Genomic DNA, 20,079 nt, shown 5'->3' with positions numbered 1-20,079 from the left:
CCCCTGCCGAGTTTCCGCTGTATTCTGACGAAACTACGTCGTTTTCAAATCGTTGCTGACTTTTTACGACGGTCGTTAAGTGTGCCGCTCATTTGTGGTAATTGGTTTGCTGCGCGCATCGTTTTGTTTTAGTGTCTACTTTCTTTTATAGTCCACATATAAATTTCGGATATCGTGAACATCTGTAAGACCATTTATAAGAAATCCAACAGGCAATTACCAGCATTTTAGTCAAATTTGACTCTCAACGGTGGTTGCGTTTCATTATTAACCGTGTAAATTATACTTTCTTAGTAGCTTAGCGCCACCTAATTTGCTCGCGTTTGCATAGTTATTGCAACGAAAATAATTTTATAAACATACATTAGGCCCACTGAAAAATTGATGTATGAAAGTGTGGTTTCTTTTTCTATACACTTACGACAAATCCGATGTGCCGTGGTGACAAATATATTTCTTTGATTTAGTTCACAAACTGCTAAACCTTCTAAATTTTTTACGCCAATTAAGGCCATAGAAGCATTGTCTATCTCCATCTACTTTTGACCAAAAAGCGATTCTGGTCCCTGGACTCCAGATTTTTGTTAACCCTGCCCTTTCAGTGCTTGTGGTGGTATCTCCAAGAAACTTTCATATAACACATATATATTTATTTTTAACCAACTGGGCCAAGTCAAATATATCTTAAAAGATTTAATTTAGAAAATGTTTTAATGTAAAGAATTATTTTCATAAAAATTTTCATATTCTATTCCACCACCTCAACAGTTACATTCACAAAAGCATTAAAACACGTATTTTTTTTATTTCTAATCGAGAATTGAAGTACAAATTTTCACAGTTCAGCTTCTAAAAAGCTTTCATCCATTGTTTCACTCTCTTCTGGTTTGAAATTACAAAAATGGTGGCTTCTTTTTTTAATTTCTGGCCGAGGTATGAAATACGAATTTTCATTGTTCTATCATCAAAATTGCGTTATTAGAGATATAGGTTCAAAAACCTTTCATCCCCTCTTTCACCCCTTTAAGGATGGAATTTCGAGAAACTCCTTCTTTAACGATGTCTACACTGTAAGATCAATAGCGTCTCTAATTTTCTATCCTTAGCGGTTTGGGATGGACGATAATGTGTCGATCAGTCAGTATATATTTTCTTTCATACTGAACCTTTTATATACATATACACCTCTGTGGGGTATGAAGAAACGGAACTTCACAACATTTTTGGAATCATAAACGGTTTCCCAAGGAAAATAATCACACTCGAGGTGAAATAAATGGTTATTTCAATATACCGAATATTTAATGAATACTTTTTTCCGACTACTTTGGTGCCATCCGCTACTAATACCTCCCTGTCTCTTCTTCTTGTCATTATTCTCCGTATGTTACTTTCTTCACCCGATTCTGCGTAGAATCTGCTCACTCCTTATCACTCCACCTAATGTGCAACATTTTTACATATATCTTCATATGAAACTCTTCGTTTCCGGTTTTCCAAGATGATCCTCCATAAACTGCTGTGCTCTAGACGTATGAGCTCTAAACGTGTTTCCTTCAACTAAGGCCGTTGTTTGATGTTAGTGAGTTTCTTTTGTCCAGGATTGCCCACTCTGTCTGTACTAGTCAGCTTTTTATGTCCTCCTAGATTACATTTGTTACTTTGCATCCAACGTAGCAGAATTCCTTCTTATCTTCTGTTCCATGATCCGCCAATTTGATGTTAAATATATCATCAGTTATATTTTTCCTAGTCCTTGGTACTTTCGTGATTCTCTAATATACTCCCTATCCACACTGTGCTCATTAGAATTTTAAATGCAGTTAAGAAACCTCTCAGTTTTTTCTCACTTTCACTGGGGATTGTAATTTTATCAGCGAATATCCCTTTTACTCTCAATTTCAATACCACTACTCAAACTTTTTTTTTCGCATTGCCTCTTCCATGCACAGTAGCGGATTACCACTGTAAAAGGAACTACGACTGCACCAATTTTTCCCTAATTTTAATTCGTTCACTTACATATATAACTTACGCTTATTTTCCAGAGAATTTAGAACACATGATACCATTTTACTTCATCGAACTTTTTTTTTCCAAATCTACAAAACCCGTCAACGAGTCTTGCTTCCATTATCTATTGCAATGCCAGAAATGTCTCACTGCTGCCCTTAAGCCCAACTGATCCTCGTCTAACACATCCTAATCTATCTTCTCCATTCTTCTGTGTATTATTCTTACCAGGAATTTGAGTCCACGAACTGTTAAGCTGATTTTATGATAGAATGATGGCACATTCAATGCACTTATTTGCCATTGCTATCTTCACGACTGACGGGATGATGTATTTCATGAAGTCTTCTGAAATGGTAGATTTACGAGATAAAAGCAAAAATAAAGCTCGCAGTTATGCCCCAGACGAACTAATCGGAACCTACCGCCTCCGTGTTTTCCTCTGCCGATGGCGTCATTTGAAAGCGACGTCGAGAGTCGTGAGGTGAGTACACTGGCCGATACGACTCACTCAATTAGATCCTCAGTTGGCATCAAGAGGCTGAATGCTACCAGTGACTGGATGTTTACTTTGTGGTTTTAACTTCCCTAGGCTCATGTATTTTTACTGAAATGTGTGCAACAGTTAAAATTAATTTGAAAAGGGTGGCCCCAAAGAAACATGAGTCAGTAAGAGAATAAGAGGTCGTCATCTCATAAATTATCTGTGAAAATATGAGCTAGTGGTGCCTGCTCGTTGACTGCGTGATTATGTCGAAAGACTGATTAACTGAATCATGAATTCTACATCAAAGTATGCATTGAATGTGTGCTTATTCTCTCCACGAAATCATAAGATTCCAAACAATTGTTCATTCCTATCGTCGTACCTAAACGTAACTTCCGCGTCTGTTCATCTGTTTGCCTAAGCTCCCGTAATGTCAGCGGACCTGAAAATCGATGAGCAGAACCCACGATGTGCTACTAATCCGACCGTGAAGTCCGCGCAGAAGTGTGGTGAAGAAATTTGCTCTCGTCGGCTCCCTGGGAAGATGTCTCTTCTCGGTGCCTCCCAAGGACGAAGTTGATCTAATGTTTGCTGCTTGAGAAGAAGTGAATTTTGCTCGCTCTCCAGACTAACACTCACTTCTATGTCCACACTACTTTCTGTGGGCCGATGAGACGATTGCAAAGTACTCTGCCAATGGCACGCCAGTAAATAAGTCAATGTTTTTCGATTTTGCGATGTTAACCTACGGAAGGGCTCAGTTCGTAAGAACTCTACCTGACGACTCCACTTTGCTGTCGAGATATCTCTTCGACGAATCTGCTGGGTCCACGTTTTTTATTTTTTGGAAACCAGTGCTCAGCTTCTCCACTCTGCTAAACTCTTGCGTTGAACAAGCAAGGAGCGTCGTTCCAAATTTTGTAGCAAATGGGTGTGCTGTCCCAAGTGAAGACCAGGGTCTCTCACGGAACTGCGAGAGCCTCCAGTCGCACACCACTCGCTTCTGAGAAGAGCATTTCCTACTTGAAAACAAACCTCTTTTGTCAAACAGTAATAGTAGGCTGCCCTGGCTTGCTAAACAGTCCGAGTCGGCAAAACTCAAGTGTTCTGCTGTTCCGTTATCCGATTTTCTTAGGCAGGATGCAGGACTACACGAAGTCTGAAATACAGTTCCGTGACCGCTATGAGTTTAACAGCAGGAGGTGTGCAAGGCCCCAAACTGTGCACTAACAGGGTTCCCAGACGCTCTTCCCGTTGAGACCCACCATTCAAGGAAGTTGCTGAGAGATCTGCATGCAACTACCACCAGTGTGAAGGGAGAATATGATAATGTTAACCGACGTCCTAATCTCCGCAATCACGGTTCACTGTTATAAATGTGAGATTTCGCCAACTAACATCAATAAAACTCACACAAATGTACACTGTGGATTCCAGTTGCCGGTCGTGGTGGTCTAGCGGTTCTGGCGCTGCAGTCCGGAACCGCGGGACTGCTACGGTCGCAGGTTCGAATCCTGCCTCGGGCATGGGTGTGTGTGATGTCCTTAGGTTAGTTAGGTTTAAGTAGTTCTAAGTTCTAGGGGACTTATGACCTAAGATGTTGAGTCCCATAGTGCTCAGAGCCATTGGATTCCAGTCAACATATCTCGTAATTCTTCTTCACTTTCACTAAGAGCAGAAATGTTACCAGCGATTCTTATAACTCATGTCCTTCTACCCTTGATTTTACCCCACGTTTTGAAATTTTCGTAATTTCTTTATGGATGCACAGACTCAAAAATATGAGTGAAATACTGCATCCTTGTTTTACAACCCTTTTAATCAGAGCACTTCGTTCTTGGTCTACCAGTCTAATTCATCTTTCTTGGTTCTTGTACATATTTTATGTTAACAGTCTTCCCTATCTCTTAGTCCATTTTTGCCAGAATTTCGAACAGCTTGTACCACTTTACAATAGAGAACGCTTTTTCTACGTCTACAAATCTAACGAAAATGTCTTGATTTTACTTAACATGGGATTGCCTCTTTAGTGTCCTTACCTTTCCTCAAGCCATACAGATCGTCATCTAAAAGATGATCTATTTTCTTTTCCATTCTTCCGTATACTATTCTTATTACAAAATTTGAACGCATCAGCTATTAATCTGATTGTGTGTTAGTTTTCGCATTTATACGCTACTTCTATCTTTAGTATTATGTTATTTATGTTTTTTCCGAAAATATGATGATACAGCGCCAGTCTTACAGCTGTTCAAATGGTTCAAATGGCTCTGAGCACTATGGGACTCAACATCTGTGGTCATACGTCCCCTAGAACTTAGAACTACTTAAACCTAACTAACCTAAGGACATCACACACATCCATGCCCAAGGCAGGATTCGAACCTGCGACCCTAGCGGCCACGCGGTTCCAGACTGAAGCGTCTTTAACCGCACGGCCACACCGGCCGGCTTACAGCTGTTATACAGCTACATGAAGAGCAGTTTGGCATCCAACGGCCCTGCGCCGTTGGTAATTCCTATTCGCACCCGATAACTGAAGTTAAGCAACCTTTGGTCTCACTAGCACGTGAATGGGTGACCGTTCTGGGGAACCTGGTGCTGTTGGTTTTAAGGACACACAAGTTGCCGATCTGGCGTCTGTCTTCTATATTGACTGCACTTTCTTCAAGCCATCAGACAAGTCCTTCCGTCACACCGGCCTTCGAGATATTATTTCCACTTATCTACTTTCTCCTCTGAATTTAATATTCGACCTGACAGGTACACACTGGGAGCGTCACGCTGTCAAAGTTGGGCCAGAGACAGCAATTCGTGTGACATTGTTCTTGATGTCTTGTCCAAAAATTACTTTGAGCAGATAGACTATCAACTCGCTAGGGTAACGTCTCAGACCTCCTGGCAACAAACAGACCTGAGCTTATCCAATCAGTGAACGTAGAGGAAGGTATTGGTTCAAAATGGTTCAAATGGCTCTGAGCACTATGGGACTTAACTTCTCAGGTCATCAGTCCCCTAGAACTTAGAACTACTTAAACCTAACTAACCTAAGGACATCACACACATCCATGCCCGAGGCAGGATTCGAACCTGCGACCGTAGCGGTCGCGTGGTTCCAGACTGAAGCGTCTACAACCGCTCGGCCACTTCGGCCGGCCGAAGGTACTGGTGATCATAACGCTATGATAGCATCTATGACAACCGGACTTACAAAAATGTTAAGAATGTTAGATAGATATTTTTGCTTAGCAAGGGTGACGGTATACAAATTTCAGAGTATCCAAGCAGTCAGCATCAAATATGCGATGAAGAGGACGAAGATGTGGAGAACAAATGGGGAAAAAATTCAAAGGCATCTTGCAATATATCCTAGACAAATATGTTCCGAGTAAGATCTTAAGCTATGAGAAAGACCCACCACGGTTTAATGGCACTGTTAGGAAACTGCTACGTAAGCAAAGAAAATTTCTTCTCAGATTCAAGAGAAGCAAAATCCTAGCTGAGAAACAAATCTGAACGAAGCGAAATTGAGCGTAAAGAGAACAATGAGAGAAGGGTTCAATGACTCTGAAACTAAAACTTTGTCAACTGGTCTGAGTAAAAATCCTATGAGGTTTTCGTCGTATGCAAAATCAGTAAGGGGCTCAAATCATCCATTCATTCACTCATTGACCATACCGGCAGCAAAACGAAAGATAACTGAGAGAGGCCAGAAATACTGAATACGGTCTTCCGATATTGTTTCACCGCGTAAGATCGTAACACTGTCCCTCCTTTCAATCGTCGTACGAAGTCGAAATGACAGATACTGAGAAAACCGATCGCGGAATAGAGAAAATACAACAATCGCTTACTATTGGGCAGGCATCAGGACCAGATGAGATACTTATAAGATTCTACAAAGATTATGCGAAAGAACTTGCTCACAGTAATTAATCGTTATCGCTTCAACAACAACTGAAAGAAAGCGCAGGTCATTTCAGTTTTTAGGAAGGGCCGTAGGAAAATTCACACTATTACAGACCTGTATTGTTGACATCAATCTGTCGTTGAATTATGGAACATGTTTTATGCTCAAAAACTATGACATTCTTGGAGAACGAAAATCTCCTCTATAAAAATCAGCATGGATTTCGCAAACAGAAGTCCAGCGAAACTTAGCTCGCTCTGTTCCTCCATAAGACAACCGCGTTCAGGTAGATGCCACATTCCGTGACTTCACAAAGGTATTTGACACCCTCCCGCAGTGCCGTTTGACTAAAAAAAAATACGAGCCTATCGAGTGTCGGAGCAGGTTAGCAACAGAATTCAGGACTTCTTTGCAGACAGAACTCAACATGTTCTTGACGGAACGAAGTCGACGCATGTCAAGGTAATTTCCGGAGTATCACCGCGAAGTATTACAGGACTGTTACTGTTTGTAACTTATACATATTATATAGCAGAAGGCGTCGGATGGGCTTTAAGGCTGTTCGCAGATGATGCGGTTATCTATAAGGAAGCAGCAACGCCAAAAGATAGTAACGATTTTCAAAATGATCTGCAGAGTATTGATGAATCAAGCACGCTCTTGCAGTTGACCCAGAATGTAAATGAATGTAACATATTACGCATACATAGGAAAAGGAATCTACTACTCGGCAGTTACACTACTGATGAAAAACCGCTGGAAACAGTATCTGCCTTAAAATATCCCGGAGCAAGTATCAAGAGCGAACTTAAGTGAATGAACACACAAACAGGTCGAGGAAAAAGCAGATGACAGACTCAGATTCATAATAAGAATCTTAAGGAAATGTAATTCATCTACGAAGGAAGTGGCTTATAAGGTGCTAGTTCGACCAATTCTTGAGTATTAGTCACCTGTCGGGGATTTCTATCTATTAGGACTGATAGAAGAGACAAGCAGATCCAACGAAGAGCGGCAAGTTTCGTCAAGGGATCGTTTAGGCGATGCGAGAGCCTTACGGAAATGATCAACAAGCTCCATTGGCAGACATTACAAGAGAGGCCTTGTTCATCACGGAGAGATTTTTCTAGTGAAATTTGAAGAGATAACTTTTCGAGAAAAGTCGGAAACACATCAATTTTCCCTACCCATACGTCTCGTATTAATGACCACGAAGAGAAAATCGTGAAATCAGAGCCAGTACAGAGGCGTACTGACAATCACTCTTCCCATGCGCTTTACGCGTTTGGAACAGTGTTAGAGGGCTCAGTTAGTGATAAAAATGCACCCTCCGCTACACACCATTTGGTGGCTTCAGAGGTATGATGTAGATGAATTAGCGTTGCCCTCTTACTGTTACCTCAATTCCTTTTAAATTGACCGGAGGTTGTTTCGACTTTTCTGTTTCCTGACTGTATCCTCCACACGAACATTTCTTCTTCAATTTCTGCACATCTTTCCCGGAAACATTTCGCCGTGGCAGCCCTACGATTCCTGTTTATCTCATTCGTAACCGGTTTATACTGTTGTATTCCTGTCGTTCCCTGAACATTTTTGTACTTTCTTTAAGTCGATCAGTTGACGTTCTCGCATTTCTTCAGCCACACAACCCTGCATGGGGGCTTAATTAAAAAGAAATAAATTAAATAATGCAATAACTTTAGTAGCTGTGTGTCCGGTTACGAAAGCTCGTAACCGGTTGGCCCTGAGTAATATTAGCATGCAATCTGACTGCATAAAATAGAAGTAAAGAATGACAAGGAATTTCCATTAACACAATTAATTAATTAAGTCTCCTGCAACTATAAAAGCTGTGAAACAACAAAGCACACGTGTAACTGTTCTGTGTGTGGTAGTGTGACTCAACGTACATGTATCTGGCACGGTTCTTCCTCAGTACGACAAGATATTTTAAACACCATTTACAATGAGGTAAATGAAAAACCTGAAATACTATAATTGCACATAGAAGCCAGAATTACAAGTCTAATACATGAACACGAGCCAGATGCTTTGTTGACTGAACCTGTAACCAAGAGGCATTGTTATTAAAGAAATGTAAATTTTTTTTACCTCAATATATATTGATGAAAAATACACTGTGATCATTGCAACATTTTCCATCAATACATTACACCAACCGAATAGCATCTACTCTCTCGCCCAACAGAACAACAACTGCACTCGACATCTTCTGAACTAGTACTGCTTTCGACATCCTCTCAACAAGTACTGTCCATCGCAACCTCTGAACTACTACTGCCAGTGGAGACGGTGGAATAATAATCTTTGGCGCAATCTGTGGCGCTGTGACTCAGTGTAGCCACCTTTCAACTTTTCTTCGCAGTTACCTTCCTCATACCTACGTTTGACGGTTCAATATGTGTGACTGCTTTGTTAGAGATGTCCTCTCCTCTTCAACTGAACTGTGTACTCTGGTATTACTTATTTCAGTGTTCACTTCCTTAACGATCTTTAAACTTGTGTCTTCACCAATTAGTATTTCAGTCGCACTACCTTCCAGACTCATTCTTTCGGACCATTGTCTCAAACTTCATTCTGCAATTCATCATTGTGATTTGAGTCTACATCTACTCCTGGGTATGCCTTATAATCCAACATTTGATATCGTAATCTCTGTCTGACCATGTTGTAATCCAGCTGGACTCTTCCAATGCCTCCTCCTATTACGATTGTTGGAGACAGTATTTGCTATTACCGTCTGAAATTTATTGCAGAACTTAGTCTTTCTCCTCTCCCGTTCCTGCTACCAAGCCGATATTCTCCCGTAACTCTTCTTTATATTCTTTCCCCTACAACCGCCTTCTAATCCCCATGGTCAATCAATCTTCGTCTCTATTTACTTAAGTAATTACCCGTTCAGTATCCTCACATAATTTCGTTGGATATCCATCTGCTGCTTGAGACGTTGCTGCGTATACCTGAACTATCGCTGTCGGCATCACTTATATTGTTGAATCTAATGAGAGCAATACTATTCCCCAACTATTCACAATAGCTCATACTTTCTTATTCAGAACGAATCCTACTCTCTTATTGCAATTACCTACTGATGTTCATGTTATGTCATATTCGCCTCTCCAGAAAGCGCTATTTTCGTCGCATTTCACCTCACTGACCCCCACAACATCTAGACTGAACTTTTGCTTTTCCGTTTTGAGATTTTCCAATGTTTCCAACTACACCGAATTTTCCGGCACTCGGTTATTCCGTCTTTTTCCCGTTGTCACCTCCCCCCCCCCCCCCCCCCCCGACAGTCCCACCCCAGGGTCCCGAATGGAGGGACTAGTCCAGAATCTTGTGCCAATGGAGGGATCTTCATGATACTTTTACATTTAGAGACTACATATCATGTGCACACAAAATACTCTTGTAAACCTACCACAGGTTACCACAGACTAATATGAGTAAGCGTAGCCTACAGTCATTTTCTTGGACACTTTGGTAAGTTAATACCACACATACATTACCTGTAACGGGTATTTTGCATACAGGTCGGGCGTTACCTCATAAGGATCGCTTCCGTTCTGTTACATATGTGATTAGTGTGATACTAGATCCACTTGAAAACCGGAGGCAGTGAACTGTGTAGGATATGTGGGAATACGTAAACGGCCCTGTAGCCTACGGAGGTTTTTGTTCTATATAGTTGTCTTCCTGTGTGTTACTTAAGAATAAACAGTAGTGGAGGAATACTGAAATTGTCAATGTTTAATTCAACTTTTATCCGAAAATTGTTGATTTGTAACATGAAATAGAGGGAAACTGTAGTAAAAATAAAGAGAACAAGACAGATTTATCGTACAGCGTTAAAAAACGCAATTTACTCAACAAATAGATAAAATAAAATAAAAACTCAAAATAAAAAAGTACCAAACATCGCTTCAATACTTCGTCAAACTTTCATAAAACATGTTTCTGTTATTTATGAACAACTTTCTCGTTGATCTATAACAATATGGAACCCTTTGTTTGATCGTCGTGAAGAACATTCAGTAAAAATTAACAACAATGACTATAATTTTTTTCTGTTTATGCATGCGAACTGTGCTTGCAGCAAACGTAACTGGTTCAGTTACATAACAGCGCAGAAGTTACACGATTAACTAATTTTTATTACTTATAAAGTGTAGCTTATATTCTGTAATGAATAAAATACGCAGTGGACTACAGTTTAATGATGCGCTGTTCTAATTATGTAAAGGAAAAAGAGAGAGAGAAGTCGTCGATTCCTAGTTTCTCTCTTATACACTGGTTTGTGTTTTTTCCCTACAAATTGTACCAATACTGCGGGTAATCCTTTTATTTACTTCGTCATTTATTGGCCGTACCAAAACTACCAAGATCTAGATTGCCACGTAGCAATACCGAGAGTTTAGCGTATGACTGACGCATCGTACTGCATCCGCAGCGTCAGTTTGAGCAGTAGTTGGCACCACAGCGCATCATTAAAGTGTAGTCTATTGCATATTTTACATCATTACAGAATGTAAACTTTGTAAGTAATAAAAATTAGTTAATCGTGTAACTTCTGCTCTTTTATGTAACTAAACCAGTTACGTTTGATGCAAGTAGAGTTCGCATGCACAAACATAAAAAAATTACAAATATTGTTGTTATTTTTTACTCAAAGTTCATCGTCATGATCGATCACAAGGGTTTTATATTGTTATAGAGCCAGACGCATTATAAAAAGCGTTTCACCGTCAAACGACCGCCATTTGCGTCTTCAGTGGTGTCAAGCGAGAGCTCGTTGGAGGGCAGGGTGGAGATCTGTGGTGTTTTCTGACGAAAGTCAGTTGTGCCTCCATGCCAGTGATGGCCGGTTCCAGGTTAGAAGGAGACTAGTTGAGGGCCTACAACCAACCTGCCTGCGTGCTAGACACACTGGACCAACACCTGGAGTGCGGTTTCATATGACAGCAGAAGCAGTCTCGGGGCTATCCCACGAACACAGACTGGAAATCTGTACGTCAGTTAGGTGATTAGATCTGTTGTGCTGCCATTCGCGAACAACATTCCAATAGAATAACGTTCACTCGCATACAGCTTTTGTAACCCAACATGCTCCATAGAAAATCGATATGTTGCTTTATCGAATGCCTTATCCTGCTCGCTGCGCTCCAATCGAGCTCATTTGGTACGTCCTCGAACGACAGCTCCAGAGTCGTCCTCAGATAGTATTAACCGCCGCTTTAACGACCGTCTAAGCGGAACAGACATGGAACCCCATCCCACAAACAGACATCTGGCACCTGAATCTCACAATTCCTGCTCATTTGCATGTTTGCATTCAACATTCTGGCAGTTACACCGGTTACTAATACACCAATATTTCACGTCTGCAGCGGCTTATCTCACTCCTACATTGACCTGATATCTTCCTGTTGTGTTGGCAGAAGAGCCAACACCGTGTTACTAGTTGAGGCCGAAAAGCACGCGTTTTAGCTCACGCAGGCTGGCGTGAGGAGGGAAGAACTATGCTGACGTGAGGACTGGAACATGACAAGGAATTAGAATTCAGAAAGTGGACGAAATTAGTTTGATACTTAACTTTAATCCATTAATGATGAACATCACTCTTGAAGGTACATGATTCACAATATCAATAGTAACTGAATATGGCGCCTTGCTAGGTCGTAGCAAATGACGTAGCTGAAGGCTATGCTAAACTGTCGTCTCTGCAAATGAGAGAGCCTGTGGACAGTGAACCATCGCTAGCAATGTCGGCTGTACAACAGGGGCGAGTGCTATGAAGTCTCTCTAGACTAGACCTGCCGTGTGGCGGCGTTCGGTCTGCAATCATTGATAGTGCCCACACGCGGGTCCGACGTATACTAACGGACCGCGGCCTATTTAAAGGCTACCACCTAGCAAGTGTGGTGTCTGGCGGTGACACCACACCTTCAGTGTTAATCAGTTAAGTATGTTACCTAGACAAACGTGTTCCCGAAATTTCATTAATCTACGTTAATAAATTTTCGTTGTTGATATTTTTTTCCGTCAGTGTAGTTAGTTTATTTTAATTACCTGTAGTACAGTACTCACACATCAGGTTTGGTGGCATAGCTTAAGGAAGGAGTCTCCTTTAGGAACTATAATCTCACTGTAAATAAAAGGTGTTGTGACTATCAATAAATGTTAGGAACATTATATACAATTTTTGGAAAGGAAACATTAAATGACAGCTTGGATCATTTGACGTCTAACTAAGTAGATACACTATTGGCCATGACAATTGCTACAACGTGTAGATGACGTGCTAAAGACGTGAAATTTAACCGACAAGAAGAAGATGCTGTCATATCCAGATGATTAGCTTTCCAGAGCATTCACACAAGGTTGGCGCCGGTGATGTACAACGTGCTGACACGAGGAAAGTTTCCATCCGATTTCTCACACAAAAACAGCAGTTGACCAGCGTTGCCTGGTGAGACGTTGTTGTGATGCCTCGTGTAAGGAGGAGACATGCGTACCATCACGTTTCCGTCTTTCATAAAGGTCTGATTGTAGCCTATCGCGATTGCGGTTTATCGTACCGCGACATTGCTGCTGGGTTGTTCGAGATCCAATGACTGTTAGCAGAATATGGAATCAGTGGGTTCAGGAGGGTAATACGGAACGCCGTGCTGGATGCCAACGGCCTCGTGTCACCAGCAGTGGGGGTGACAGGCAACTTATCCGCATGCCTGTAACGGATCGTGCAGCCACGTCTCGATCCCTGAGTCAGAGAGATGGGGGCGTTTGCAAGACAACAACCATCTGCACGAACAGTTTGATGACGTTTGCAGCAGCATGGACAATCAGCTCGGAGACCATGACGGCGGTTACCCTTGACGCTGCATCACAGACAGGAGCGACTGCGATGATGTACTCAACGACGAACCTGGGTGCACGAATGGCAAAACGTCATTTTTTTCGGATGAATCCAGGTTCGTTTTACAGCATCATGATGGTCGCATCCGTGTTCGGCGACATCGCGGTGAACGCACATTGGAAGCGGTATTCGGCATCGCCATACTGACGTATCACCCGGCGTGATGATATGGGGTGCCATTGGTTACACGTCTCGGTCACCTCTTGTTCGCATTGACGGCACTTTGAACAGTGGACGTTACATTTCAGATGAGTTACGACCCGTGGCTCTACCCTTCATTCGATTCCTGCGAAACCCTACATTGCACCAAGATAATGCACGACCGCATGTTGCGGGTCCTGTACAATCCTTTCTGGATACAGAAAATGTTCGACGGATACACTGGCCAGCACATTCTCAAGATCTCTCACCAATTGAAAACGTCTGGTCAATGGTGGCCGAGCAACTGGCTCGTCACAATACGCCAGTCACTACTCTTGATGAACTGCGGTATCGTGTTGAAGCTGCATGGGCAGCTGTACCTGTACACGCCATCTAAGCTCTGTTTGACTCAATGCCCCGGTGTATCAAGGCCGTTATTACGGCCAGGGGTGGTTGTTCTGGGTACTGATTTCTCAGGATCCGTGCACCCAAATTGCGTGAAAATGTAATCACATGTCAGTTACAGTATAATATATTTTTCCAATGAATACCCGTTTATCATCTGTGTCTCTTCTTGGTGTAGCAGTTTTAATGGCCAGTAGTGTATAAACTGATAACGTTAAAGAGAGTTGGAAATTTCGAACAATTATACATTGTAGCCAAAATTTTGTACTGTGACACATCGGAGGCAATCTTTAATATACAGGGGGCTTATAAATGAATATCGGGGTTTTAACACATTATAATATTTATTACATTAAACATACAGTTATAAATGATATGTCAAATGAAAGAGCAACTCAAACAACTGTGTTTCGCACCAGTGCGCATGCGCAGCACGCAATGTTTCCGCCGCAATCCGCTTGACTTCACTGTACCCAAGCGCTGGATTGACTGCAAGGGGCTAATGACAGGGCTTGCTTTGCATGGCCTCCACGTTCACCCGACCTGACGTCATGCGATTTTTCCTTTGGGGCTTCATTAAGGTTCGTGTGTACGTGCCTCCGCTACCAGCAGACCTCCCTGAATAAAGAAACCGGACTGAAGCCGCTGTTGCGACAATCACTGAAGACACTCTTATCAACGTTTGGGAAGAACTCGGCTACAGACTTGATGTGTGCCGTATGACAAATGGTGCTCACAATCAACATTTATAAGGTTCTTGGTAAAGCTGTTTGAGTTGCTCTTTCATTTGACATATTATTTATAACTTTAAGTTTAATATAATAAATATTATAAAGCGTTAAAACCCCGATATTCATTTATAAACACCCTGTATAAAAATTTAGGCATTAAACCAAACAGCTTTTAGTTATAAGAAATCAATCCGTTATCGATCATGTCTTCGCCATTGATACTTCAAATAGAAATTGAGGGATTTATGAGAAATAAAGAAGATACAAAAATGGCTCTGAGCACTATGGGACTTAACTTCGGAGGTCATCAGTCCCCTAGAACTTAGAACTATGTACTTAAACCCAACTAACCTAAGGATATCACAACATCCATGCACGAGGCAGGATTCGAATCTGCGACCGTAGCGGTCGTGCGTTTCCAGACTGTAGCGCCTAGAACCGCTCAGCCATCTCGGCCGGCTAAAGAAGATACAACCTTATTGTCTCTCTGGAATGATTTCTGAGGTGTTTGTTTACTAATGTTTATAAATTTGTCCATAACTTAACATCCATGACGTTAATGAAAGTAAAATGTTCTATTTTATTGATTTTTATTAGTTAGCTGTTGTCAGACAGTTGACAGGCTGTAGATTAACAAAATTTCTTAGCATTTTTTCAAAGGGTTAAGCTGATTTTCTAAACTCTGAGTAAACAGGGAGATAGGGATATTACCATAGTCCTCCCGAATACAATTTCAGTTTGTTAGCCACAGTTCCGTCTCACGGTCACCTGTTGTGGTCGTAAGTCAGCTCATAGTTGTGTTCCGTGTTTTTTCCCAAGCTATGACTGATATGCGCTGAATCTACTTTAACGTTTTTTCTTATATTCACTAATACATTTGACTGTGGAATTCATTTTTAGCGCTCTACATGCCTATGCAGCACAGAGCCATGAAAGCTGGTGCAACATTTCTCCAATATCAGTAAGCGAATTTTTGCTGTTCGTATCCTTTCATTCGTACATACTAACATTCAGAATCCATATGTTGAAGTAACTTACGGGAATGCAGTTAGGTGACGACGGTTTAAGTAGAAAATGGCAGAGTGGGCATCTGTAGAAATATCGTCGATCGTCGATGACGTCACACGGCTGTATTCCCCTAAGTTATTTGAACATTCTATACTTAGATAGAATCTAAGGTCTCACAAAATACGTATGTTAAATCAGAATGTATAAAATTGTCATCTTAAGCATGTCGATATTTAACCCGGGTGAAAATCGAACACAGCTCGCATCGGTTGGTTCATCAATATTGATCAAGCGATATCTGGATGCGTTGGAATCATTAATACACATCATAACTATTTGCCGTATAGTGTACAGTGTCCTCAGCGTGTTCTGAGAGTATTTAAGTGCACTGAAGTTGTTCAACATTTTTATTACGAACTGCTGCCACGGATAACAAATATGTATAAATTATATATATTATTCATACATGTCTGATTGTTAACGCGATGGTGTACAGACTCCACAAAGTTGCAAGAATGTGGTTCAAAAAAAAAAATAATCATCTCAAGGACTTCCTAGCGGTTTCTGTGATATTGGAGGATGTAATAATGCTCGCAGTAGGTAAAATACATTTCATAGAATAGTAACACGATTTTCAAATCTGAATTGATATGAGCAATTGAAACTGTGCGATCAGCATACTATGGCCATGCCCCAAGCGAACTCATGCTGCTCATCACAAATGTACATAGAGTAGAAGGACTGACTCTTGACGTGTACAAAACGACGTACCAAAAACACCAGTAAGAGAATCTGCCTTTGCGGGTGCACACCGAAAATGGTAAAAAATCGAAACTGACTGTACCTTTAGAGAACACCAATTAGAATGAAGCTGTACAGAATTTCAGCAGCACTCAATAAGATTACAATAGCCAGTAAAATGGGAACTTATATTTTCAAATTTGTGAGCCTGCCGCCTTAGAATAGCGTATTAGCTTGGATTACGTCCATGCGAGACGCTCGACAGTGGCGTGCTTATTAAACATCTATCAATCGCCTATTCCATTTGTACCTAAAAACTGTAATTTGAATGTTAACTCTATTGCATAAAATGACTATTTGGAGTCATCTGAAGTTGCTATGGCTGAGCTCTTAAACGCGCGGATCACTTTTTGAATGCAAGGAGTTCAGTTTCCAGCAAGCAAGTAGCTTCTAAATGCATTTCAAAACGAGGCACAGATTATGTGGGTAACGTTGTAGCTGATTTTCATAAACAACCAACATGGCAAAAAGAGTAGTTCGTGATGACGATGAGCGGGGTCTACAGCCACTAATAGAGACTACCCAGTTACCTGAGTGCTATGTTCGTCAGCGACCATCAATCGGTAACACTATTATGAGACTTCAGGTATAACTATGGGTTCATTTCCCAATGCGCATACCACCCACCGAGAAGAAAAAGAATGTCACAAAAGGGTTGTGAACTATGAAGACATTAAGAACTGAATGTGGTTAAGGTTGGTTTGAGGTCTACCACACCCAACAGTCATACCTTATATGTATCAAATCTGATTTCACAACAACCAGTAGGGTATTTAAGCACAGTCTCACTAGGAACGAACAGCATTGGCACCTACTAATAAGATAATCTCTTTTACTGTCTTCTGCGTGCTAATTCCTAACAGGTCATGTAAACTTACTGTTGATTATGGATTACAAGCGAAGTACTAAGCAATTTCAATATTCGGACACCTGTTTGTTCCATAAAAGAAAGTAGTCGCTCTTTTGCCATTTCCTGAAGTAAACTGTCTTGTGAGTTTCTACCTGTCTTCGTTGTTTTATCACCAGTGTTTTCCAATTTGGGACAGAAAGACTACTTTAAAATCAGAACCAATCTGAATTCGTAGTTCCTTCAGAAAACACGTTTTAGACACATAATGTTCCCCTATTTATTCGTTTCAGTGAATCTGAAGACAGTAGATTCCCGTATAATAATGAAACATCATAATAGGCGTGAGTGATCCATTGTGATAATGAATGACAAGACAAACAATTGCTTTGGTAAATACATACATAAGTTATCAATGCAATTTCTTGTCTCGACCTCATAGTATTTTGTTAAGTAACGGCCAGTGTGACTTACACACCATCATCAGATATAAACTAAATGACTACGAATAGCACATTAGTATGAGCTGTAGTATCATAAGCAGCAGATGAGTTACTATACGAAGCCAAGTATCTTTCGGCTGATGATAAGGGCGCATTTTTTGGTTAGCAGTCTTCTGATTGGTTTGATGCAACCCGCCACGAAGTCCTCTCCTATGCCAAACTTTTCATCTCAGAGCAAGAATTGCAATCCAGGTCCTCAATTATCGGCCGGACGTATTCACCCTGCGTCTTCTTCTACAATTTTTACCCTCTGCAGTTCCCCCTGGTACCGTCGAAGTTATTCATCAATTCATAAGGAAATTCCTATCATCCTGTTCCTTCTTCTTGTCAGTGTTTTCCTTTCAATGACTATTCTGTGGAGAACCTTTTCACCCCTTAACTTATCAGTCCACTTTATTTTCAACATCCTTCAGTAGAACCACTTCTCAAATGATTCACTTCTGTTCTGTTTCGGTTTTCCCGCAGTCCATGTGTCACTACTGTACAATGTAGTGCTCCAAACGTACATTCTCAGAAGTTTATTTTTGAAGTTAAGACCTATGTTTGAAACTAGGAGACTTTTCTGCCAGGAATGCCCTTTTTGTCAGTGCTGTTCTGCTTTTTATATCTTCCTTGCTCCGTCCATTATGCGTTATTTTGCTGCTTAGGCAGCAGAATTCCATTACTTCAGCTACTTAGTGATCTCCACTGATGTTAGGTTACTCGCTGTTCTCATATCCACTACTTCTCTGAACTTTCGTCTTTCTTCGATATGCTCTCAACCCGTATTTTTGCGCTTTATACTTGTCATTCCATTGCACTTCTGCTGTAATTCTTCTTCAATTTCACTCAGGATAGCACTGTCATCTGCGAATCGTAGCATTGATATTCTTTCTCCCTTAATTTTAATTAGATTCTTGAACCTTCTTTTATTTGCTTCATTGCTTCTTCGTTGCATTTATTGAACAGTAGAGGCTGAAGACTTTCAATCTTTCAACCCTTTTAAAGCGAGCACTTCGTTCTTTTTCTTCCAGTCTTATTACACCCTCTATGTTCTTGTACATACCGTATGTTTTCAGCTTTTCTCTGTAGATAACCCCTATTCATTTCAGAAGCCGGCCGGTGTGGTCGTGCGGTTCTAGGCGCTTCAGTCTGGAACTGCGTGACCGCTACGGTCGCAAGTTCGAATCCTGCCTCGGGCATGGATGTGTGTGATGTCCTTAGGTTAGTTAGGTTTAAGTAGTTCTAAGTTCTAGGGGACTTATGACCGCAGATGTTAAGTCCCATAGTGCTCAGAGCCATTTGAACCATTTGAATCTTCTCAGAATTCCGTGCCCCTGGCATCATTTCACACTGTCGACCGCTAACTGAGTTCGACAAATCTTATTCAGCGTCTCTTGATTTTTCTTCAGAACTGCCTCTCTGGTGCCTCTATCTGTCCTTAACGCAAACCGATCATCATATAAACTAACAAATCCTCAAAATTCTTTTCCTTTCTTCTGCGTATTACTCTTGACAGTATCTTACATGCATTAACTGTTAATCCTATTGTGCAATTATTCTCTCACTTGTCAGCTCCTACCACCTTCTTAATTGTGTGGATGATGGTTTTTCGAAAGTCTGGTGGTACGTCGCCAGTCTCATACATACTACAAAACAAAGCGAATAGTCATTTTGTTGCCGCTTGTTACAGTAATTTTAGAAATTGAGCACTGCAAACTGAAACCAGTTATAAACAAATAAAAATTCTTTGTAATCGAGACAGAAATTTTTATTTGGCTAACAGCATCGTGATCGCTAAAACTCAGTGACAATTTCATTAATACAGACCTGCGGTATCATTTCAAGTACGATGTTAACGTCTGTACAATTTACTAAATATTAGGCATTCCCGTCATCAGTGTATGATTGTTGATGACAGTTTCGAGCTACTGGACAAATCTCTTTTCAAATTAAACTGGAATGCACTTGTGAAATTTACAGCTCTTAGCTGATTTGTTGACTACACAGGACAAACAAGTTGAGTAGAAACAGTAAACATTCCCTCCTGTCCTGGGCACCAAGCTAATACGAGTTGATATTCGCGTCGCTTATACACTGTCTCCACGAATCTGTCTGTTTAAAGCAGTCGATGTTCTCTTCTTCTAGGGAGCTGCAGCAATCAGCATTTTGGGTGAGGGTGAGGTACCTGTTTCCGCAATTCATCTGATTGCATAACAGCAAGTATCGATTATCGGAGTGCGTCATAAGCGTTGAAAATTTTTACTGCTATTTTTGAAAGCACATACTGTAGCCATAAATGTATACCATGGACTGT

Source organism: Schistocerca piceifrons, chromosome 5, assembly GCF_021461385.2.
Source record: "Schistocerca piceifrons isolate TAMUIC-IGC-003096 chromosome 5, iqSchPice1.1, whole genome shotgun sequence".
In the NCBI taxonomy this organism is placed as follows: Eukaryota; Metazoa; Arthropoda; class Insecta; order Orthoptera; family Acrididae; genus Schistocerca; species Schistocerca piceifrons.
The sequence above is the reverse complement of the archived record's forward strand: the minus strand, read 5'-3'. Positions refer to the sequence as shown.